This window comes from Diadema antillarum, unplaced genomic scaffold, assembly GCF_040938485.1.
Source record: "Diadema antillarum isolate AM-2024a unplaced genomic scaffold, OU_Dant_1.0 seq00000810_RagTag, whole genome shotgun sequence".
Lineage (NCBI taxonomy): Eukaryota > Metazoa > Echinodermata > Echinoidea > Diadematoida > Diadematidae > Diadema > Diadema antillarum.
In genome coordinates, this window is record NW_027271690.1 from 1 (window position 1) to 26,005 (window position 26,005).

Genomic DNA, 26,005 nt, shown 5'->3' on the forward strand with positions numbered 1-26,005 from the left:
ACACTCAGTAGCCACAAATTAATCAATACATGAACAAATCTATATTCAATAGACACATCCAAAAATGAATGTTAAAAAAAAAAATTACACTGAAATCAGCTACAGAAAGCAAGAATGAAGCAGGAATGAGCATACCTTCATTCTGTCCTGCACCGTTCCCTTGCTGACTTTTTCTCTGTCGGGTGAGGGCGCCCTCACTGAACTCCTGTTTCCAGCCGAGACCTTCCCTCCGATTTTTCTCCGTTTGATACCTGAGATGCCAAAGGTGTTTTATGACAGACAAACACAAAACACAGATTTGATTAGAGTGGAAAGAATCAAACTAGTCAAAGTTTATTACAAACTGGACATACTCTGACTGGAAAGTAATGGTCTGATAAAATATCATGCATTTTCTGGAAAGAGTTATCAGTATGCAAATTAACAAAGGCAATAATGATAATCTGGTAGTCTCCTCACGGCCAATTCATTGGTGTGTACCGGTACATAATATTCTGAAAATCCGGTTTTGAACCCTAATTCATTATCTGCATGCTCTTTTAAGCTGCTTTATTACTGGCCCAGTTTGCCCCCCCCCCCCCCCCCCCCCCCCCCCCCCCCGCCCCCGACAGGGTCCGGGGGGGGGGGGGGGGGGGGGGTTTATCCCCAGATTTGCCAAGAACAAACTTGAAACTAAAGTCACCAATCTCCTCACACATAGAAGTAAACTTGGCTCTATCACTTTTGGTTCCAGAGCAGAAGATTTTTGAAAATTCCATAATTTGGGAGCTTTTAGCCCTGCACAGTTTGTCCTGATTTGAACAAATTGAGTTTCTTTCACTCGAGGAATGCTACTTGCCAAGTTTAGTGAAAGTATATCATGGGATTTTCAAAAAGAAGATCAAAATATGAAAGGTCTTTACACAATGCACGATGGATGATGAATGATACACAACAGTTCATCAGAGCTTTATGCTCTGGTGAGCTAACTACTCAAGATTACCGTTTCTTTCTTTGGTGCGGTGGCTGACTCGATATCCACCGATATCTTGACAAGTTTCTTGTTGATCTCTGACCACTCACCTGCTGCGCGGCCTCAACCTGCTTCTTCAACTTCTCCTTCTCCGTCGGATCGGACTCGGACATCATCTTTGCTCTGAAAGATAGAGAGAGGGAAAGCAAATAAAATGATGGTCAAATAAGATTAAGTCTAATCATCCTTCTTTGCAACTTTTTATCTTCGTGAAATTTCATCTGCTCATAACTGTTGAATTTTAGAAATTTAACACAGAAATGAACTGCTATGATGAGCTCAGGACATCTGTGTCTCACACACACACACACACACACAAAACTGCAAAAAAACAAGACTTTCCTTTAATTTCATGAGAAAACATACTCTCATCTACGCCATAAATATAAGGATAGAATTGATTTATTTCTGTTAAACTACAGGGGAATTTTGTCATAATGAGAACCTAAAACCTATGACAATTATCTTGCTACATCAGTGTACAAAAACAAAGAATTACAAATAGTTGGAACCTACAAAATTACCTTGTCAAAAGATGGATTTGTTACATCCTACCTCTTTAACCCCCTCCCTTCAGTATTATTTAGGGTATGCATATATGCTCATTCCCTCCCTTCAAAAGCACTCCCCACCACCGTACTGCCAAATTTCTGAACTCCCCTTTCGCAGACTTTCCAAAGGTTTTTTTTTTTCCTGCCTTGGACACCCGTAAATGTGGAACACTGCTCAATGCACCCCCAATTGCAAGTAAGCTCTTAACCCTAATCCCCTATCTCAAGACAGACACCCCTACCTCATCTCTCGTAAACTGTCATTATAGAATGCCTTCAGCAGTATTTTGTGTGTGTTTGTTCAAAATGAGATCTCAGAACTCATGAGAAACCAAACATAAATTCAAATCTCATGACATCAATGTTTGAACATGCTTTCGAAATTTCTCAGGAGTCCAAAGAGAAAGAGAGGAAGAAATAACCCCCTTTAAAAAGAAATTTCTGTGTGAAAAGACAAATAAACCCCTTTTTATTCAAATTCATGAATTTCTTCCGTCGAGATGCTTTCATTGCAACTGATTGACAAATTGCCCTACATCGACGTAAATAAGCACTGAATTGATCAGTGTTTTAGTAGTAGCCATGATAAAAATCATGGGCGTACATACTCGAGCAGGATTCGAACCCTCCGGTGATCAGGAGGTCGTAGGTTCGAATCCTGCTCGAGTATGTACGCCCATGATATTTATCATGGCTACTACTAAAACACTGATCAATTCAGTGCTTATTTACGTCGATGTAGGGCAATTTGTCAATCAAACCCCTTTTTATTACAATTCTTAGGGCAGATTTCTTTTTGGGTGAAAGTACCCCTTTTGGGGAACATGCATGCATTCCCTCCTATCCTGGAGTGGGGCCTCTTTATAACATATAAGGGCAATTACCCCAAGAGGGCAATTACCCCCCACCACCACGCCCCGGCGAAATATTGGTTAGTGATAAAGTTAGAGTAAACATTAGGCTTAGGGTTAGCCTTCCGCTTAGAGTTTGGGTTATGGTTAGGGATTAGGTTCAGGATTAGGATAAGGGTTAGGGTCAGGGGAAGGGTCCGCGACAATTGCCCAAGGGGTAATTGCTTGGGACCCCTTTATAAGGGTGTTCCACTGTAAGAGAGATACCTGAGGTCCGCTTTCTTCCTGGTGGCCTCCCTCTTCTTGTCCTCCAGCTCCTTCCTCTCCTGCATCAGTTTGTCCTTGAGGAGCAGGTGGCTCATCTCAGAGTCTTTGAACTTATTGAGGGTAGCTGCAAAGACCAGTTTACGGACAAGAGGTTTTGCAAGCTGCATTTCATTTAAATTTCATTTCATTTCACCTATTTCAGTTCCACCAAAAATGCAAAGGCAATAGAACATTTGAATACACATGATGACAACAAAATCAGCACGACTATGTAATCATGGAAAATACTGTAGACTGAAATACAATGAATGCTGTAATTTTTACGACAAATACAAAATTAAAATTCTTGGAAATGGAGGGGACTGCTAAAAAGCAGGATTAATAGTTTGCAGTCTCTTCATGCATGAACAATAACTAATTGCTGAACTAGTAAAACTAGGTTAAACTTGCATACTAGCATAGAGAACTTGCTATCATAGATTTGTATCTCCTTTTTTTTTTGCTATCTCTCTCCTTATGTCCGATCACATGTTCAACCTTTATCATAATAGAGGGAGTAAAACGGAAGCAACTGATCCAAGACCTTAAACCCATCACCTACTGCTCAGTTGGCAGTGACTTTTCCAACTGAGCTTAAAGTCAGTTCATGGCTGTAACACAATGAAGTTTACCTAATGCCTCACCTTGCTTTCTCTTTCTCTAGTTCATTACTTTCCATGAATAAGTAAGGCATTATCAAAGAGGATAGATTGTTGTTTTTGCTCTCTTTTTTTTTTGTCAGGGAGAGTTTGCAAATTGCAGATGGCTCTTTGTCTCTGCTGAAACTCTTTTCCTCACGGCATTTTGAAGCACTCTATGACAATTATTGCACAAGAGTGGTAATACGAACCGGAAGGTTTCCTCTCCAGGCCGGGGGACCTCTTCACCCCCTCTTTCTTGACTGCTCCCGTGTGCAGGCTTGCTGGAGAGTGGGACCCCGGAGACGGGGTTGATTTCTCCTCCGCTGCTGGGACTTCTTTTGCTGCCGCCGCCTCTTTGGCAGCCGTTTCTTTGGCTGCCGCCTCTTTTGCTGCCGCATCTTTTGCCGCCTCTGCCGCAGCCACTGCGGCCGCCGCTTCCTCCTCCTTCTTCTTCTTCTTCTTGTCCTCCTTTTCCTTCTTCTCTTTCTCCTTCTTTTCCTTCTTCTCTTTCTTCTCCCTCTGCTTCCGCTCTTTCTCCGTCTCCACCTTCTCAGTTTGGGGTACATCCACAGACAGCGAGATGGCCTCCTTCTCCTTCTTCCCGCCTCTAAATTGCTATAATGTCAAATATGTCGTGAATAAAATAACTGGATTAATGGCACGTCAGCATTTAGAACATTAATCCATCAAGTTCACATCTTTAATGCAGAAAGCTGTAAAAACAATGGCTACAAAGAATACATGTAGGACTACCTTTAATTTCTGAATTACTTAAATTATTCTTTATGCACAATTGGGCAAATATAAAGCCTATATTAATATATTTTGACACATTCATGTATGGAGCAGAATTGGCATACAACCTGGTATCAGAAGAACCCTTATAAGACCAAAAAAAAATTATAATAATGACTTCCGATAAAAAAAAAAAAAAATCTGTACATAGCATGACAGACAAAAATAAATTTGTTTATTGTTACAAAATTGAAATCAATGCTAGATATCAAGTACTGTTAATTAAGGTGTTTATTTTTGCATTTTCCACTTAAAATTCTTGTGATGAAGATTTTAATGTGTATACATACATGACTTGTTCTCTTTTTCTGCATGATGTTCACATAATATTCACAGCAACTGTGCATTCTACACATTTCGAGTGAAACTTGGAACACCACATGATGCATTTTGAGACAGACTCTACTGGACGAGTAATATGTAGTAATACTGCCACACTACGATAGGAAGATGACAGGACACACAGTCTGTGTTATATCTATCACTATATTGTCATATGAACATATGAATTGCTCCATGCACGTACCACAAATGCAAAAGAGAAGTTTAATGATTAGTTTGTTGTCAGTGGCATGCATGGTGACTTTTTAACATGCAGGTGAAAATCACATGCAGGGCATGCAGGGCAAGACAGACAGACAGACAGACAGACAAACAAACAAACAAACATTGACACATATGTTCTGGGAGCGGATGTAAAAAGAGCAACATGCTACAGGGGAAACAAATACAATGTACCAACAAGTGAAGTGAGTTCAAATTCAGACTTAAGTTTCTAAACGTCTTCATTCTCAGGTTGCAAATGCACAACAGATAAAGCAATATATGGATATATATCATACAGATAAATAGGTACAAGATAGATGAGCAGATATATATGTTCAGAAGACAGACAGCCATCCAAATCTAAAGAAATTAGTGAAAATCCTTCTGAAATGAAAGATATCAGGGTATAGCATCTTCAATCACTCATATATGAGCTGTGAATATGAAAACTTTTATTCCTTGGTGGCACTGTAACACGTAAGACAATGCCACATCCTAAATGACAAACAAGTTTTCTTCATGGTGCATTGAGACACAAGTAGATTTCATGAAAGCAATGCTTGTTTTTGATGGGCAAACTGTTGCTACATCACTGCAATGACATTTCACACATTTGTATGACCACACAATGAGAATTACGCAAAACATAAGGGGGATGGGAGCAGGGGTGCAGATTTGTAGGTAAATATATCAGATTATTTTCTTTTCATTTATCAGTATGTGTTCATGCGTGAATTTATACCACACAAATAGAAATATGCATTCAGGAATGTGTATGGTGCACTAAACACACAACAAACATGCTGTGAACTTTCTTGCCTTGCTGTAACAGTATGCACTTCATTCGTGATTTAAATCATGAATATTCATCACATAGGACTTCAATGCTGAACAGCTGAGCAAATCCACACTCTCAGAACAGCAAAAGAATTCTTTGGTGAATATATGTTTCCTAACATCATGTACAATGTGACACGATGTACACAATATGATTTTTCAGCATGAAAAGACATGTATGTCTAGAATCATACATCATATGTATGTGCACAATACAGAATGAATGTGTGCATATATACTGGTAATGTAAAAATATACGTACATGTGTTCACCATGTCACCTAAGTGACATAAGTGAAAAAGGTGGGGAAAGTGCATGTGTACAGTACTTTTAGGATCGTCACTCAACACAAAAAGATGTATTTTAAATGAGGTAGCTGGCAGGGGGGGGGGGGGGGGGGAGGAGCAGGGAATGATTACAACATGTTTTTCTACACCTAGAGAGAAATAAAGACTGTTTCATCATCACACACATCATCAAAGTGCTCATGTATGTTTAATGCCTCCGAAAGTGATACACACGAAAGATGCATTCCGTGCATTTGATCCATTAGCTATCATGCGTACTATTGCATTCTTCCTCACAGAAGGGATCATCGAAATGAGCAAACTTACATACATGAAGAAAAAATGAGATAAAGATCATATACCAAACTGAACAGCTTCACTTTTCCTCGGATTTAGGTATACAATGATAGAGAAAAAGTGTTCATACTTTAGGAATCATATATGGCCACTGGTCATCTTTCACAACTCACCATTAGTGCTTTTATATAATTAATTTGAAAGATATGCATTAAGTCAGATAGAACAAGCAGCACAGGAACATTATTTTGTGTAATGTGGCAAAGCATTGCAGAATACGTAGCTAGACAGTGCAAAAGTACCATAGAAGATTCAAAATGCATCCTTAGAAAAGTAAGGTCAAGTAAACAGACCATCATTCCACATCAAAACTAGGAAGGCCTTAGTGTTAATAAGCTATGACATATACATGCAAGAGGTCTTTTTTATTTTTGTCAATTTTTTCCCTCTTTCTGTAGATCCTAAGGTTGCTTTGAGCATGAATATTGCATTTAGCCCATTTTGAAGAAACTTTGAATTACAAAATTGTAAAAAATCTTCCAGCAAATTGATTCTTTGTCGTAACACTTGCATATCATGAAATTCATATGAACAAGTTTTGCCGATGCTTTAAAGGGATAGCCACATTGTACACACCACAGGTGCAGTTGCTGGCTACCAGAATGCTCCCGTTCCCAGATCACGTATTATGAAAACAAGACTTGGAAATAAAAAGAGCACAGCACACAAAAAGGAGGAAGAATGAGCATAGAAAGTTATGCAATCCAGAATTCAGTACGTCCTTCTTCCACTGAAAGCTCTTCCCATCTGGCAGCAAGACACATAAAGGTGAGTTCACAATGCCCCTGAAGCACGCAAGCAAAGTCACATCAATGTACAAGGTAAAAGGTATTTGTAGGGAGAGAATACGAAATGCTCCATGTGTGTACGTTTGTGTCGATGCAATGCAGGAAGGTAAATATCATGGTATGTGCAATAAACGAGACTACTCAACTACTCGACTACTGGTGCCTAGCAGTGAGAATTAACTGTAAACATGTAAACTTTTACATTTGTACTTTTTTGTAACTAGTCCAGTGCTGCTGAACTTCTCTTTTTGCTAATCTGCTGCATGAGAGCATTTCTGCACATATCTTGGGGATATGTTTAAACCTTTCCACCATGGTACTGTTGCGTTGCACTATAGATGCAGTTGAGGGTAAAATTCATGAAACTTTCACACTGCAAAAATTTTCATGTTTACAGTTTCATACTGTAGATGCTTGTGTGTGTGTGTGTGTGTGTGTGTGTGGATGGATGAGGGTCTGTAACTGGGTATGTAATAGGAATAGAGGGAGATAGACCGACAGACAGAAAGAGAGAGAGAGATGGATGAAGAGGGAAGGAAGAGGGGGGAGATAGATGGATGGGAGAGAGAAAGATGTGTATCATATGGGCCATTCTCAGATTAAGTGTTCAATTCCATGTGAGTAAAACCGAAAAATCAACCACAAAGTAATACATTCAAAGATGTGTTTTCGGAAACTTCAAAACCGGTCAAATACGAAACAAAAAATGGAACATTCTAAATGATGGCCATTCATTGAGTAAAAATGAATGGAAATAGAGCATCATATATGATTTTTGATCACCAATCAGATACGTTACCGCAAATTTACATGTTGTAATGGACTCCTAACTCTGAATTAAATTTATTGTTTTGATCCAATTTCTGTTCAGGAAAAGACATCTGTCCCCCCTAAAGATATTGGGATTTTTCAAGAGGTAAAGATGTTGTCATCCCTTGCTAATTGGTAGAAATTATTTCTGTGTGGTAGGTTGAAATATGCTTTTTGCTGAAATGAAATATAACCTTAAGATTCACTTTGTATTTTTTGCAAATTTCGCTTACAAATAAAGTTTCGAATCCCACAAATCATGCAAAGGGAACGATCCGATCTGGAATTTCCACAGGAAACAAATATGAATTGCTTTCCCGGGGAAATAACTATTGAAAAACATCGAATCACCTTTGGTAACGTATCTGGTAAGATATAAGTAATAATTTTAGTTGTGTATGAATTAATAAATATCACCTGTTTAATTATTTACCTCATGAATTGATGTAAAAATGAATAATGTAAGCCCAAATTAACCATTTTAAACATTGTACGTAATATTTAAACTATGAAATGCAGTGGAAAAGAGCCCTAAATGTGAAAGCTGAGTTCTTCATTCACAGAATATTCTCATCTTACGTCTGAATGTATTTATCCATCTGACTATAAATATTCATTAAGTTTTGATGGATAATGCAAACAAGGTTTAAAATATATATTTTTGCAGGCACTTAGAAGGAAGTAGGTACAGTCTCTATGAACTCGATGTGCTAAACAGTTGTTTGACCTATGGTAACGTATTTGGCTCATTCCTTTTAATGAAAATGAATAAATAATTGTTCAACTTATCAATGAATCTTGAGTAGTTCTTCATATGTTGAAAAACACTAGAATAAATATGCAACAGAACACTGGAACTTTTCTCGGAAGCGTTTCATAAACTACTTTTTACTCTTTCAAAGTTTGGTAACGTATCTGGCGTACCGTAAATGAATCTGTCGGTGAAGTTACAGAGCAATATTTACTGAATATTCTTCATTTGAACATAACTTTAATTTTTTATGGAAGCGTCATTCTATGCAGAATTATTTTATAAACACTTCGTTTTACATAACATTATTTGTCACCGTGGGTGCCCTGAATTATACGTAACGTATCTGCTAAATCTGAAAAGCAAAAAACTGATATGCTGAATCTTAGCTTCGTCTTGTAAAATAAACGTTCAAAGTTGTTGCATAGAATGTGAAAGTGGCTGGGTTTTATAGAATAGAACTTTGGAGTTTATGAGCACACAACGATTTGTTTGTAAAACCATTAACAATTTCTTTTCAGCATTTTGATTATGTGGTAACGTATCTGTCGGAAAACTTGGCATTAAGTTGTGAGACACTGACGCACAAAGAAAAATCATGTGGAAGTGTTGCTCTTTTTCACCTCTCTGTCCTTTTGGTGTAAGAATATAATCCTGAGGTCCAACAAAACGAAGCATGTAATGTGTAGGGATGAATTTTGACCAGATTTGATCCCCAGAAAGCACAAGACCAATGAGCAAAATTCGGTCACGTATCTGGGGTAACGTATCTGTGGTAACGTATATGGTCGATCATATTATTATGAGAGCGATATCTACCAAATATTTCTCACTTGTACTAAACTTTAATGTTGAATCGATGCGTCATTCCGAGGAGTAATGTATAATATACAATTTGTTTGATATTGCAATATCTGTCGCCGTGGGTGGCGTGAAAAGTATGTAACGTATCTGTCCAAATAAAAGTGTAGAAAACCGATATTTCAAACATTGTACCGTATTCTCAATAAAGAGCTGTTGCACAAAAAATCTAAGTACTTGCACTGTATGAAGTATATCCTCAGGGTTTCATATACACAGGGTCATTGCATAGTCTTGTTATTTTCGCAATGCTGTAACACTAAAGAAACTGGTAACGTATCTGGCGGTGAATTTGGCGACAGGTTTCAAAAGGCTATAAAAACAGAAGTCAATAAAAGTTTTGGAACTTTTTGAGTATTGTGATTAGCACATATGATATGCTCATCGTCCATGAAAATGATATTTGGAAAGTATGTTTGTGGACGGAGAGGAGCAATAAAACATAATTCTGAAATAGCCGGCGACACTGCGTTTTGGGGGTCTTAACGAAGTTTAACAGCAAAATTTTATACAAAAAGGCAGACAACCGCATTTGATCGTGTTTATTTTTAACAAATAAAGTCCTCGTGATATATTATAAACATTTAAATAGTATCTAATAGGTTTCAGGGAACCGCAAACTGTCATGGAATGTCGGCGACACCAAAATTCCGTATTTGAACGCTTTTACTGAGAATGGGCCATATATCTGTGTGTGTGTGAGAGAGAGAGAGATGATAGATGTATGTTTGAGAGAGAGATATGATAGACTGATCAGATAGATGGATGGAGATATTGGAGAGAAGGAGAGATATAGAGGGAGAGGGAGAGATAGACAGATGGACAGAGAGATGGAGAGGGAAGGGGAAAGATAAATGATAGATGGATAGAAAGAGAGAATATGTGTGTGCATGTATCTGTGTATGCAGGGAGGTGAGAGATCACCTCCATGGTGTATGTGAGGGAGTATGTACATTGTATGTGAGGGAGTATGAGCATGTGGCTGACAGGGTGAGCGGTGTAGGTCTGTGTATACAATAAAGAGAAAAAGAGAGTGTGTGTATGTGTGTGTATGCGTGTTTGCTTGAATGTACTATAGACACACCTGGTGGATGTTCTGACTGGTTACAGCTCTTTCACTTACTAATTTTTTCAAATTCTTTATGCGAGATTGAGGGGTGGAGGGGGCCTGCGGGGAGACTGGACTAGGAAGGTCGTCACTGGGGGATACCGGAGCCAAGTCGTCATCCCCGATCACCTCGAGATAGAGTTCCTCGAATGTCGGTTGGGATTTATCATGCGACTACGAGTGGGTGGTCGATGACAGCATTGAGTGAGAATAAAAAAAAAAAACATAAAGTGAATGATGTAACGTGTCAGCAAGCTGGTGGACATTTCACTTAAATCTGTTCGTCACCACTCCCTTGAAGGGGAAATTGGGCATGGGGAAATCCACAGCAAGAACAAAGTCTGTGTTGTGTGTGCATGTGTTGTGTATATTGGTATCAGACACAATCCATCGCATCCGTTTGATGCCACAAGCAGAAGAGAAGTGATTTCTCACCTGACCTTCTGGTGCTTCAGTGAGGGAACAAAGCAATGCTGTTGATGGTGTATAAACCAACTCAAACAGAATTATACATGAATCCTAAATCAAACATAACATGCATAAATCTTCCTTCGGTACAAGGCAGAAACAAGTAGCATAGCTGCTGAAATCAAATCAACATAATTAATTTCAGGGTGGGGAAAGGAAGCTGGGAGCTGCCGGAGGAGGAAGAAAAAAAAACTCTCACCTGTTGATTAAAAAAACAACAACAACAAAAGCACAAAATGGATATTCCTGCATTATCAGCAGAATATGCAGAGTTTTACCTCATAATTCCACAAAAAATGTTCACTATGAGGGGAAAAAAGGGCATGCTAATCTTGTTTCTTCATGGCGGGGGAGGAAATCTGAGGCACTGAAATGCTTCTTTATTTCTACGAGATATATGGAAATAAAAGTCCAATAAGGTAATAAAAACTGTTCATGTAAATCCAAGTGAATGCTGGGGCTAAATCATTGTATAGGAAAAAATCTCTGCCATATCCTAGTAACTACTGTTAAGAATGTTATGATATCATGATACGTGAAAACAAAATTATTATAATGCTTATAAGTACATGTAAGTGAAGAATTGCACACTACTTGGGGTAGATGATTGTGGATTCTTGCATGCATGATATTCCTTTGCATTATTTTCTTTGGTCTGTTTTGGCAAAGTGTTTATCTATACAGACCATACCACAGCAATCTTGACCAACTTGCAGCATGCTTTCAAACTGAATTCCAAGCTTTCTGATCCACAAATCATTTGACATTTTTAGTGCTAGAAGGATGTAAAATAAATGACAGAAGCTCCCAAGATATTCTTACAACCTTCTGATACTGCAAGCCACATTATGTTGGGGTGTTGCATACAGCTTCTCTGCTAATCATAGCTTTCTCATCAGTTATTCATGTAACAATCTTCACACATCAATATGTATTTTATGATAAAAGCGAGCTACTGGCAAGAAAAAAACAATAAGACATACAAACTTAAAAATACATGAAACAAGGATACATATCATACTTTTCAAAGATATTCAGTAAAGTGAACTGAATTGAATCCGAAAAAAAAAAATAAAATCTGAAGCTGAACTGGGCTGGTGAAAAGCAATTCCAACAAAAAAATGGGAATGCCACTGTGAATTCACCACAATGGGATAACACAAATGTGGCAAATACAACCTCAATCACTGACACAGATAATCAGCATTTTGACACAAAATGTCTAACAACTATTCATTTGCAAAATTGATAACATTAACTGCTGCAACAACTAAAACATATTTCTATTGTGTCTTGTTGACTTTTGACAAAAAAACAAACAATCAAACAGTAACATAGATTCAAGAAAAATATGCTGCAACTTAGTCACTTCTACTTCATACACTCATCGACATTTACTCACTTTTGTGCAGGAAGTCTGCCTGTTTGTGAGAATACATGAAAGTTACATTGGAAGTGATGTTGTCTTGTCTCTTATATAGATGATGATGAAAACAAATGTGCAAAAAACTAAAAAATACCCGTATCAGCAAGATTTCCAGTGGTCATACAAAAGATGATTTGAGCAAGAATATAATAAATGCACCTTCCTTTGTCTGCATTTTGATGTTGTACCATACTCATGGTTGGTTTATTGTGAGCAAAAACCTGAGCCAATGAAAAATAATTCAATGAACTTTTATATACTGACATATCATGGTGATATGATTATGCCTCTCTCTTCAGAAAACATGTTCATAAATTTTCTTCGACACACACAGCTCAAAAGTGCGGTGGTATTTCAAGATGATCACAGTCAAGATTGGGCAATCCACCTTTCAGACCATCCCAGTGTGCTCCTAAAAAAATAAAATGATGCTTTTTTCCCCTTCCACCAAAGCATTTCATCACAGCAATGACAACCTTGTGATGATAACCTCATGAAAAAAGAAAATGATGACGTGGAATATAAGTCCGCATTCTACTAACATCAGCTGGAGCATACCGAGGAATATATGATACCAGCATACAAACATTCAATACACATCACTTCCATGGTACCTTTGAAGAATGAGAAGAGATTTGGAGCTCAAAGCATCGTTAATGTAATGCAACATAGTTACAAGCCACATGATACCTATGAAAGCACAGGGCTTAAATCTTCAAGGGGACAAAAATTTTGGACAGTCCCTCACAGGCATGAGTGACTCCCTCACCCCAACATCAAACCAAAATCAAATCCACCACTCAAGCACACTGTGGCATGTAAACTAATCGACAGCAAACAAGAGAGGGCAGTGTTTTACATGTACAATGTAAAGCAATGATTGTTGGATTTACATATCTAGCTTGTGAGGAGAGGTTGCATTTTTTCAAATCCAGAGAATTAATGCCATTATTTGATTGCTGTCAGTATGGTCAAGAGCAAATTCATGGCTAAATCTACTTTTAAATAACAAGCCGAATGATGTCCTTAGATTTCAAATACGTAGACAACTTTGTATATTCCTTTTGCTGATTATAAATGTTATTTTTTGTTTCTTTGAGTTTGTTTGTTTGTTTGAAGGGTGGGGCAAGTGGGGCCATAATAGTCATAAACCCTTCCAAAACCATAATAGAAACAACCAAGCCATCCTATATATTCCTAGTCACTATAACCCCTTCCCAAAGCATGACAGAAATTTTTTTTTTAAACGTCCCATCAAGTCCTGGGGTAATTTTGCTGCAGAAATTACCATCTACTCATCCTCAAATTAGCAACTCTGAATTTCGTTCATTTCATCTCTTACGTTGGAGAAAGAGTATAGGAACTAGTTTATTTTTATTAGATCCACACACACATACACAAAGAAAGAAATATATGCAAAGATGAGAAAGAGACAGGACCACCAATCTTCCTATAGGGTATTGGCAATCTCTGAATTAGATATGCAATGGCAAATACAGTCTTTTGAAAATTCTGCCACTGAAACAAAAAAAAAATCACATATGAACAATGAGGGGACTACATCAAGCGAGTGGTTATCTTTAGGATATCCATGATTCTATGGTGTCAAAATAGGAAGTACAGCTATGGGCATCAAGTCATCTTTTTTTTTTCTAGCACACTATGTCATTGTCCATTTTGAGCTCAAGGTTTAGCAAAATACACATCTCTTTCCTATATATCACTTTCATCAGAGTAGAAAAGAGCAGACTGCAATAGATTTGTTAGAAATCCTCTAATATGACCATGTTGAAATATTATTACTGAAGAAGAAGGAGAAAGCCCAACACAAACCCAGACTTTTGAAGGTGTCAGTCACTGCATGCCACACATCAGAAAACAGGCTTCTATGAGTGATTAAATATGATAGGTGCAAAATGAGAACATCCATCAACAGCCCCTAGAACGTGTTCCTGAGTAATCCCGCGTTGCAGGGACAGTCACCAAAGTCACCAGAGATCCTATCTTTTTTACGAATGACCGTTCACACTGCTATTCATACTGTCCCCAAGCTGCAGGGGCAATTGGGGCTTGGGGTGAGTCCTGCCACTTGAAACAAGACTTTGCGCATATACTTGATGAATACAGCTAGTCCAGTCAAAATAGGGTTTCACCCACCACTAATTGCAACAGTAGGAATTCCACTGCAGTGCATCTTGTTATGGGCTCCGAAACACCATACTAAAAGTCCCAAGAAATCCAGTGGGGCAAATCGGCTAAATTTGCATAATATGCAAATTAGCTCACATAGTTATAAAGATGCAGTGTTTCCATGAAAACTAGGCTTTTAGGATTCAGATTGGAACACCGAAAGTGTTGAAACCTATGTTTGTAATGTCAGTTAGTGTGATGCAAACATTTCCATGCACATTGTCTGGACCTCATTTGCATAATATGCAAATTAGCTCCCATAACGATAAAAAATACAATGTTTCCATGGAAATTAGGCTTCTAGGTTTCAGATTGGAACACGGAAAGTGTTGAAACCTATGTTAACAATGTCAGTTAGTGCGATGCAAACATTTCTATGTACATAGTCTGGGCTTCATTTGCATAATATGCAAATTAGCTCCCAAAATGATAAAAATACAGTGTTTCCATGAAAACTATGCTTCTAGATTTCAGATTGGAACACCGAAAGTGTTGGAACCTATGTTTACAATGTCAGTTAGTGCGATGCAAACATTTCCATGTACACAATCAGACCCTCATTTGCATAATATGCAAATTAGCTCCCATAACGATTAAAATAGTGTTTCCAAGAAAACTATGCTACTAGGTTTCAGATTGGAACACCAAAAGTGTCGAAACCTCAGTTAGTGCGATGCAAACATTTCCATGTACATAATCTGGACCTCATTTGCATAATATGCAAATTAGCTCCCATAATGATAAAAATACAGTGTTTTCATGAAAACTACGCTTCTAGGTTTCAGATTGGAACACCGAAAGTGTTGAAACCTATGTTTACAATGTCAGTTAGTGCGCTGCAAATATTTCCATGTACATAATCTGGGCCTCGTTTGCATGATATGGAAAGGGTACCGAGCCAACGGACTATTCAAATGCTTCAAAGCGCCCGATATGAGCATATTAAGAGTGTTCAAATGTGATATTTCAGTTTCTCTTCACCAAAAATAAACTCTACAGCATTAGTAACCTAGCATGAATAATATTACGCAAATTACAATTTTGTCATCAGACAGATAATGATAGCTAATCCATCAATAACGTAGAATCAAAGTACGAAATTAAACAAGTGTCAACATCTATAACTCCAATTTTGTAATGAATGAACTCTATTTGGAGGGTGATTTATTCGAATCTTGATGATTCAGCTCTTGCATCCTTGAGGGTTTTGAGATATTGAAGATGGCCAGTCAACTTTGGGAAACCCTGTGGGTAGTGCCCAAAGTTACCCCTATCGATAATTATCGACACGACCAATTACAGAACATGCATCAACCAACGCGATTTCGGTTGTTCTAAGCGTACATTTTTTTTTAAAGTCGTTCGGCCGTCTAGCAAAGACTCTTTTATTTCCATGAAATAGAATTGGCACTGACAGCGGAGATATTTTTCTACAATGTGTATATCTTTTTGAATAAAAGGTGGTGCACAGTCAAAGCGACTCGCAGGGAGGTACCCAAATTTATCCCTATACCCTCACGGCCCGGTACAAAACATAATCATACGCACGTGAATACAGCTGTTTGAAGCGAAAAAAACTCTATAACGTCCTTTTTGTTTCATTTATCCATTAAAATTCAGTGAAAGTTATAGAAGAATTATTGTTTCACAATATCTATAAGGTAAAAATAGTTCACATACGAGGGCAACCACGTGGAGGGTACCCAAAGTTACCCCTTCCGAAGGCAGTCTAAGACATGCAATGATCATGTACCGACGCAAATACATAATTATGTTCTAAAAGTACATGCCTTTCAACAGTCCTTCTGGTCCTCTAGCAAAGAAACTTTTATTTAATGAAATTCAATGAGGTTAACAGAAGATATATTGCTCTGCAATTTTGACTTACACTGGCATAGTTAAAGTGGTGATCATTCGAAGGGAGCCTCCTATATGGGAAGTGCCCACATTAATTGCCTCTATACATGACCTTATAACGCAAATACCAACGCAATTACAGTCGTTCAAAAAGTGCATGTCTCAAAAAGTTTTATGACTATCACTTGAGTTTTATGACTATGTATAAATATTTATAAGGTGCTATACAATCATTGTACATTCTTTTCATCCTACATAGTTTTACGCACCTCATTTTCTGTTCCAAAAAAAGTGATGTCTATTGTCGAAAAATGAAATAAAAATTGAATTGAATAATTTATTGTATTGAATTTAATTCCTGCCATATCAAGACACTTTTATTTCTATAAAAATTGCCGGGGTAAAGATAAAATAACAACATTGATCTACAATATCTATACAGCACAAAGGGTTCACTTGCAGAGACCACCTTGTGGGAGGTGCTCAAAGTAACCCCGTGCATCCTAAAGGCAGTGAAAAACGTGGTACAATATTCAACCGCGAAAAATGTTCCATGGGTACATGCCTCTGAAAAGTTCTTCCGCCTGTATAGCACATACGCTTTTATTTTCGTTAAAATGCAATTAAGGTAATAGGGGACGTTGCTGTACAATATCTATTTTGTCAAAAAGGTGGACATTCAAACGCAAGCCCTTGGGAAGTGCCCAGATACTCCTACCCTGACCGTCGTGGTCCCAAAACAGGTTAACAAAACATGCATTATATGCCAAATCAAACTCAGTTGAACATGCATATAGAAAGTCGTTTTGCCGGGTGGTAAATAAGACACTTTACTTTTCATGATTTTTGAATGGTAGAGACACTGCTTTACAATAATCATATAGTCAAAGGGATGCACATTCAAAGGCAACAGAGTGGGATGTGTTTAAAGTCATTTAACCCCCAGGGCAATATAGGAAACATGCACTACCACATAGCACGAATATGTTCCAATATACCATGCCTTCATATAGTCGTTACGGTTGTACAGCAATTGCCCTTTTGTTTTCAAGAAATGCAATTTAATTACAAGAAGAAAAATTGCTCTACATTAACTATTATTGTCAAAAGGGTGAACAATTATCCAAAGCAATCCCTTAAGAAGTGTTCCAACATTGCACCTCCGCTCAAGCCTCGTAATTACAACGCAAGGATACTATGAACGCAAATACTGACGTTCTTTCGTGCATGAAGTAGTTCCGGCAATACTGTTACAGTTACACACTTTTATGTCAGTGACTGTCGTGGAAATGATAGAAAAAGCATTGCTTCACAATATCTATGCAGTGAGAGGATGCACATTAAATGTCAATCCTGTGGGATGTGCCCCAAAGTACACCACCCTCGTGGCAATATAGAAAACATTGAATATCATTAACGCGAATACTATGTGTACCAAACGTACATGTTTTCAAATTTCGATCGCGCCGTACATTAAGGGCACTTTTGTTTTCAAAAATATGTTTTAGTTAATAGAGGAGACATCGCTCTACAATATCCATATTGTTAAAAGGGTGAACATCAAAAGACAATCCCTTGGGAATGGTCCAAAGTTACATCTACGCTCATGCCCCCTTAAGACAAAACACAGATATTAGCAACGCAAACACCATTGTTCTATAAAGCATGTATGGTTTTAAAAGTAGTCCCGGCAATACAGCAAATGCACTTTTTATCAATGAAAATTCATGGAAATGATAGAAGAGGCTTAACTTTACAAGATCCATAGAGAGAAGAGGATGCACATTAGACGACAACCCTGTGGATGTGTCAAATAATATTCCACCATCACGGCAATATAGACAACTTATTGTCATAACAACGGGAATATATATATGTTCCAAACGTACATGTTTCTAAAATTCCATCGTGCCGTATATCGAAGGCACTTTTGTTTCCAAGAAATGCAACTAATTAATAGAGAAGACATTACTCTACAATAACTTTATTGTCAAGAGGATGAACATTCAAAAGTAATCCATTGGGAAGTGTCCAAATTTACACCTACGCTCACGTCCCCTTAGTGCAAAACACAGATATTAGCAACGCGTATACTGTTGTTCTAGCGTGAATGGTTGTAAAAGTAGTCCCGGCAATACAGCAAATACAATTTTCATCGATGACAAGTAATGGAAATGATAGAAGAGACTTAACTTTACAAGATCTATACAGTGAAGAGGGTGCGCATTAAACGGCAACCCTGTGGGATGTGCCAAAAAACAACCCACCCTCACAGCAATATAGAAAACATGTAATATCATAATAATGCGAATAATATGTTCCAAACGTACATGTTTTCGAAATTCGAAATGCCTTATAGCAAAGGCACTTTTGTTTCCAAAAAATGCAACTAATAAATAGAGGAAAAATTGCTCTACAATAACTACATTGTCAAAGAGGTGAATAATCAAAGGTAATCTCTGGGGAGGTGTCTAAATGCACGCCTACGCACACCCCTTTATTACGAAATACAGGTATTAGCAACCCAAATACATTTGTTCTAGCGTGAGCGGTTTTAAAAGTAGGTCCGGCAATGCAGAAAATACACTCTTATATAAATGAAAAGTCACGAAAATGATAGAAGAAGATTTGCTTTATAAGATGTACGCAATAAAGAGGGTGCTTATTGAAGGGCAATCCTGTGGCGTGTGCCCCCAAAGTGCCCTTTATTCACTTGGCAATATAGAAAACATATAATATCATATAGCGCAAATATATATGTTCCAAACGTACATGCTATCAAAATTCGATCGTGCCTTATAGCAAGGGTACTTTTGTTTCCAAGAAATGCAATGTAATCAATGCAGGATACATTGCTTTACAATACTTACATAGTAAAAAGGGGTGCACATTAAAAGCGGCCCCTTGTGAGGCGCCCTAAGTTACCCCCTCAACCCCGCGTCCCCATATGCAAAACGCGCGTTATGCCAACGTGAGTACTGTTGTTATGAATGTACTCTTACAGCTACCGCTAATTTGCATTTTATGTAAATTATTTTTGTATGACCAATTCGAAAAGGCATCCATCGTGTTCATTGACCTACAAAATATAAGTTTACACATTTAAATCTTTAAAATTGGATAACGGGAAGCTAAGATCTGTCAATTTTCTCTCATTACAGGTGCTAATTTGCATATTATGCAAATTTTACTATTTTGCCCCACTGGATTTTTTGGGACTTTTAGTATGGTGTTCAGGAGGCCTCAACGACTTGCACTGCAGTGAAATTCCTACTGTTGCAATTAGTGGTGGGTTACCCCCTAAAAAGCGCTAGATTGACTGGACTAAGCTGGGCACTATTTATTGTGGCCAAAGGTCACTCCCCCCTCCAAATTTTGTCCCTGGACCCGACTTGCTTTGCGTGGATAGAGAACAATAAGTCCCAATGAACATTCACATTATGGTTTTCGAGGAAAAAGTCCCACAGCACAGGACTTTCCGCGCATCGCGAGGACTAATGTGAACACAGGGGAGATATCTAATTTCAGTAGAAGCAGCTCAACTCGGTAAAAATTAGAACAGCACCCAAAGAGACATGTTTAACTTTTCTATAAACAACCAAGGCCAAACATGTTTTTTTTTTTTTTTCTGGGGGGGGGGGGGCAGAAGTACTCTCCACCACCCCCCCCCCCCCCCATCCCTGTTCTTACTCTTTCACATCTCAACATGGGAAGTAAGATATTGTGGATTAAACCTTCTGTCACACTTGTCACACTCTCAATCAATGCTCTGACAATTTCAAAGGGGGAGGGGGAGCTGACTGCCCCTGCTATCCCCCACCCCCCCCCCCAAAAAAAAAAGAAGCTATAGTATCATTTGTGGAAAGCCAAAGAATGAAGCAACTGATAATAAGCAATGGGCCACATGTGCTCATTACACACCAATTAACATCAATCTCTCAACAGCTGTTACATTCAGAAATGAAATCTTTGGATGAACTGCATTAATTTTTTGTGTGTGTGTTTTTATTTGTTATCTTTTGATAAAAGAGAAGCATTTTTGTTAGTGTAAAAGCAAGAACATGGAAAGCGTGTATAAAACAACAAGAACTTGTACAGCTGGTAACAACTCACAGCCATGGAAGGTAAGGTCATGACCTTTCGTTGCTGGGGGGTCTTTTGAGGAGCGGCGGGCAAGTCAATATCATCGTAAACCTGCTCCGGAATATCGCTAGGCGAGGTAGTGTTCTCGTACGTCCCGTCCAACTCCGGTGCGCACGACTTGCGGTTGTTCTGAAACTAATGAGCCATATATAGTTCTACTCGATGAGGTATCGTGGTACAAAAGGTCAAAGGTCACTGTTGTAACCATACTCGTACTGTACTAAATAGATTTCTTTATAGCCACTCTGGTCATGTGTGTTTTTTCTATTTTATGAGAATACATTTAGTCTGACAATGTGGTTCATGACTTGCAATCTGGCCAACCGTGCTGTTCTAAGAGCAAAGATGAAAAAAAAAAACAAAAAAAAATAAGCTGTGATCTTCTCTTTGTGAATGTGATTTAAAAAAAAATATACAATGATGTACATTTTACTCATGCATGCAATCAAAGCAATATATTAAGTGCTGAATTTCATGCATTTCAAACACAAATATTTTTTAAATGGCATTTCTTTGGTACATTTACAAAATCATCCAACAGCTGCCTGTAAAGTGAAATCTGCAAAACACTATTGATATGATGATGAGGAAGAAATACTGCAAAAAATGATATGAAATTTAACCCTTTCACATGCAGGTGAGCACATGTACAAAATAATGAAAATAACATAGATAAGCCTTGAATAATAGTAATACAAGTATCTCATGACCATTTGGCTCAGTAAACCCAGAAGAAAAAAAATACAATAAAATAAGTAACAGAAAAGTGAGATCCAAGGCAAAATTGTACCAAGGATGAGTAATGACCATTTGACATATCATCAAAACACTTAACATGGCACTTGAACTGTGACCCGTCACCATGCATTGATGCTCTGATGGCAGTAAATTATTTTTGTAATTCTTCAGACTCTACCTGCTCACACAAATTGTCACATTTCACTTCCTTAACTCTACCACAGAAGTGGTCAGAAAGCAAGCCCCCTGCACAAATATCGTTTTGCAAATACTGACTTTGCAGTTTAGATGGTTTTGATCTTGCTGAAGACTACGCATATAACCACACCAATACAAAATATCAAAAGAGCATGCCTAATGAAGGCAGGAAATGTTTGACGAGGTTTCAATACATTTTTTGACCTTGAAACTTGAACAGGCGATAATAAAATGTCGCTCTCATATGATTTTTGTGCCGATATCACTTTATTTATTTATTAATTTTTGCATTTTGAGGCCAAATCTGCATTTTTCTCCAAACTTCTCTGCTTTCAATTCTACGACTTCGTCAGGTTGGCATGGCAACATGTCACATATTCTTCATAGCGATCTTCCTCTAAGGACTATTGGGATTTCTGCTCAGTACATTTTTTTTTACCCTTACAAAATAAAAGAAAAAAAAGAGATGCCCACTGATTAGTGACAGTTTGTGCCCAGAATATTTGATGTATCACGTCTCTACAGCTCATTCCCCAAGATCAAGAAGGCTAATCCATGGACCCCATTTTGGGGAATAATGAATTGATGTGTTAGCTTTTTCACAGTCCTCCAGTGACAAACAGACCCAACATTAGCTTCGTATGTGGTCCCAGTACAAATAATGCCTTGTTAGCTATGTTTACAGTTCTCACTTTGAAAATACGATATGTTAGCTTTCTACAATTCCCACCTGAAATTGCAATGAAATGATGAATGACTCATTGAAAAATATGGACTCCATGATTTCTACTATCTTCATTTTCTGTGTTTTCCTAGAGTTTTTATGAATATGTAATTTTTCTTCTGTTACTTCCAAATGGGACGGCACACAATGTTCAGCTTAACTCACGGAATACAAAAATCAAATCAAATGAGCAGAGCAGTGATTATGCCATCATGATTGCACAAAAAGCAAACAAGCTTTTCTAGTCTAAAGTGTCACATATTCTCATTGATATCAGTCATAATCACAAATATGCAAACTAGCTTGAGGTGATGCCATCATCTCACTGGTCACCAACTGACACAAATCTTTTAATGCATTTCCCTTTTTTATAGAAGATTTTCAGGGATAAATGCATTACATCCTGTAAGAAAATTATGTCACAAGTTAAAAATAAAAAATAAAATAGATTGGCAGCACTGAACACAAGTCAAAATCTCTTGGAGCAGTCAAATCGGCTCATTCTGTTTTTTTTTTTCTCTTAACATTTAACCCGTTGAGGACGAGTTCCGAGTATACTCGGGCAAGCGTCTATGGGAAATGAGTGTTGTAGCAAAATCAAACCGTCCTCAACGGGTTAAGACCTGTGATTCAGTCGTTGTAACATGAAGACAGGTCAGATCACTTTATAACTATGAGATGACCTGGACTCTGGTATGTTTTCAGAATTAGCTCAAAGAGTGACTTTGAAAGTGACTTTGAATTTTGCATTGGAGTAGTAAAACAAAAATGAATGTGAGCAAAATAAGAAAATATCAGCACATATCTATTACTCTCAAACTGCTGTAATGCAATGTGAATGGTGTCCTGTGTACATCTCATAAAAGGCTGCTGTGGTGTTTTAATTCAAAGTAAACATAAACATTGACAGTCTCTTTATTCTAATAGCTGTAAGCGGCTGTGTATCTGGTCCACAAATACTAGCCTCCAGTTCTGTACCCCCTAACTATATCACTACAAGAACTGCTACAAAGTATTTTTAGCATTATGAAAATTTGATCTTCACACTCGTTATATCATCCTTGTTTGAGGCTATCTGCTTGCATGTTTACTCTATATTGAACTGTGCGCGCAGAATCTAACCATGTGCTCTATTGCGATTGTATGTAGACATAGGCCCGAATTCACGAAGGTGGTACAAATGAAACCATGGTTTAAACCATGGACAAAAACTATGGAGCGCCAAGTGTATCACGGATTTTTTCCTTACGAAATTGGTCATTTCGTCGACAAAATGACCGTTTCGTTAACGAAATTATAATTTTGTGGACGAAATGTTGTCATTTCGTTACGTTCATTTCGTTACAAAATAATCATTTCATCGACAAAATGACTGATTTTATAACCAAATATTCTGTGCGACACTTGGCGCTCCATGGTTTTTGTCCATGGTTTAAACCATAGTTTCATTTGTACCACCTTCGTGAATTCGGGCCATAGAGTCTAAAATACTAGGATCTGCTGCAGACTAATTTGCATGTGAAATTCCTAAGATTTGCATGTGAAATCTGCTGCAGGTCTGCCGCAGACCTGCGGAAAGTATGCCGCAGGAGTATGCTGCAAGCCTCAAATTTTCCTATGGGCTTACATCATCAACACCTTGTCATATTTCTCATGTGTATATAACCATGGGTGTTTAACCCTTAATATGTCATGTGCACGTTTACTCACCTCATGAAAGGAGCACCAGGTTATAATCTGCCCCAAACATCGTCATGCTTACTTTTTCTCTCGCAACTGGCACAGTCATTGCCTATACTGTCTAGATTATCCATCTTCATGGATTATTATCATAAGGATATCTGATTATATTTTTTACATCTTCCCAAAGCAGTCTAGTTTTACTTTCTTGCCTGTAAAAAAGACATGTTTTGATGAAGTTGAAATATTGCTTCCTTATAGTATTTAACTCTGTCTTCAAATCCATCTGGCCCCAAACGGTTTGCGTCTTGGCACTGGTTGAAAACTTACTAGGCACATGAAGGGTTAAAACAATATATTTTGTGTTTATCAGACATTTAAGTACCATGTTAGATTACTTGAACTTGATGCACATTTGAGACATGTGTGCTTATGTTTAAATAGTCAAGTGCACTAACTGTCAATGGCATGAATTATTTCTTTTTTTTATATGTGAGTGTCCTTCAGTTTCCTCTCACAATTTCATGAAACCACATATTACAGAGATGCGTGCACAGTTTAACCCAACATCACTTTTAAAGGGATTGTATAGTTTTGGTTGAGACACAATTTAAAGTTTCTAACATTTTTGGTGAGATAATGAGAAACCTCTTATGAAATATGAAAGAGCATGTAATTCCATGAGGAATTCAACGTTTATATGATGAAAATTGGTTTTTTAATGGCTGAGATATCCAAAACAGAGCGATTCTAATAAGTGTGGGACCCACACTTTATTACGATCACTTTGTTTTACTTTGTTTTTGGATGTTTCAGTCATTCCAAGCCCGATTTTTTGTCAAATAAACTTTGAATTCCTCTCAAAATGGTAAGCTCTGTACTATTTCATAAGGGTTTTCTTGGTATCTCGCAAAAAGTTAAAAGCCCAATTCTCATCTCCACCAATACTGTACCATCCCTTTACTGTGCAATTTGTGCGAGACTGCACTGCGCCGTTAAGTTGCGTGTGCATGTTTGGTTTAGATGAGATAATCATGGATACAAACCCCCCAAACATCCTAAACAACTGTTCGGAAGTGAAAAAGAAAGAACAATGCGAAGTGTGTCAATGGTAGATGTACTCAGGTGATTTCAGACACAAAGCTCATGATTTTTGGATGATAATTGATGAACATGGTGGATGGAAACAAAACACAAAGTCACATGGGAGAAAAAGAGAGAAAGAGAAGTCTCAGTCTTGTTAACTCTTTGACTATCATTGGCAACAAAAACGTACAGGATGTACATGGTAAATCAAAGTGCTGGGTCTCTGGAGGATTAAACAAAAGTCACATTGTTTGGTTTCATTCTCAACGACAGAAAACAGTAAAGAGTGGGGTCTTTCAATCCTCTGGAAACCTTAACATCCAGGAATATATCCTAGAGCATATCCTAGAATGTATATGAAACATATGTAGATTCTATAAACACACATATAGAATATGTCCTAGAATATGCCTGATACTGTGCAAGTGGATATTTTTGCGCAACTAATTCTTTCGCGCTCGGCCATGTAAGAAGAGTTCCACGTGTTTTTGATTCCGCGGAATCAAGACATCAACTACTGGAACATATGGCAAGCAAAAACATTCGCGTGCTTTTATTTTTGCGCTAATTTCTGGTTTGCCCGAAATGCGCAAAAATTTCAACACCGCGAAAATTTCTACTTGTACAGTATCTGCTTATATTTTCTTCTTTCTTTTAAGATGAATGGTAGCCTTGTGAAATGAATACTGACTACGTGATAGCATCTTAAAAGATGCTTGATTCGAGTGGGCACACATTTTTACTTTACAGTTAATATAAATTGTTTGAATATGCTATTTCCTCATAATCATGAACCATAATATAGTAGCCCTTTAGCAAAATCATTTACCAAAAGCCTGGCAAAAGCAAACAAAATAAGAAGAACATGGCATAAGAAAATGGCAAAATCACCTCAATGCCTAAATTTGCTTTTTTTTTTCTTATGATTTGGGTAGCATTTGTGATTTTGCTTGATATGGTCCACAAAATCAAGACTGACTTAGACTTTGGAGAT

The 26,005-nt window shown here is 37.7% G+C and overlaps 1 pseudogene; it reads right to left on the reverse strand.

The window, feature by feature from the left end:
• Positions 1 to 135: 135 nt before the first annotated feature.
• LOC139739665 (uncharacterized) overlaps positions 136 to 26,005 on the reverse strand; it is a 61,219-nt pseudogene continuing 35,349 nt past the window's right edge.